The following is a 376-nucleotide window of genomic DNA, read 5'->3' as shown; positions in this document are numbered from 1 at the left end:
TTTTAAGGTTAACTGCTATTGTTTCTTTGGCGTTTCTAGTAATATCGTTAATTCATGACTCTTTAACTATCCTTTTGGTATGACCAGCTATCTAGAAATTCATATAAATAATTCATGCACGCCTTTTGTTTTATTTATAGTAATAATAAAAGTGGATTGCATTCTTGAAGATGTAAAGTTGTGATTAACAGGACATACTTTTATTTGTTTTCGACCAAATTTTAATTTATGGAAGTTGAGTTCAATATCCTACTTAGATCCCATTCCCTATGCAAACATTTAAGATTTACAATGTTTTTAACTTATTCTTTTGACAAATCAATCTGATGGTTAATATTTAGCAATAGTAATAATATTAATTACATTATATATATAT

Source organism: Cicer arietinum, chromosome 2, assembly GCF_000331145.2.
Source record: "Cicer arietinum cultivar CDC Frontier isolate Library 1 chromosome 2, Cicar.CDCFrontier_v2.0, whole genome shotgun sequence".
Lineage (NCBI taxonomy): Eukaryota > Viridiplantae > Streptophyta > Magnoliopsida > Fabales > Fabaceae > Cicer > Cicer arietinum.
Note: the sequence above shows the minus strand (reverse complement) of the source record.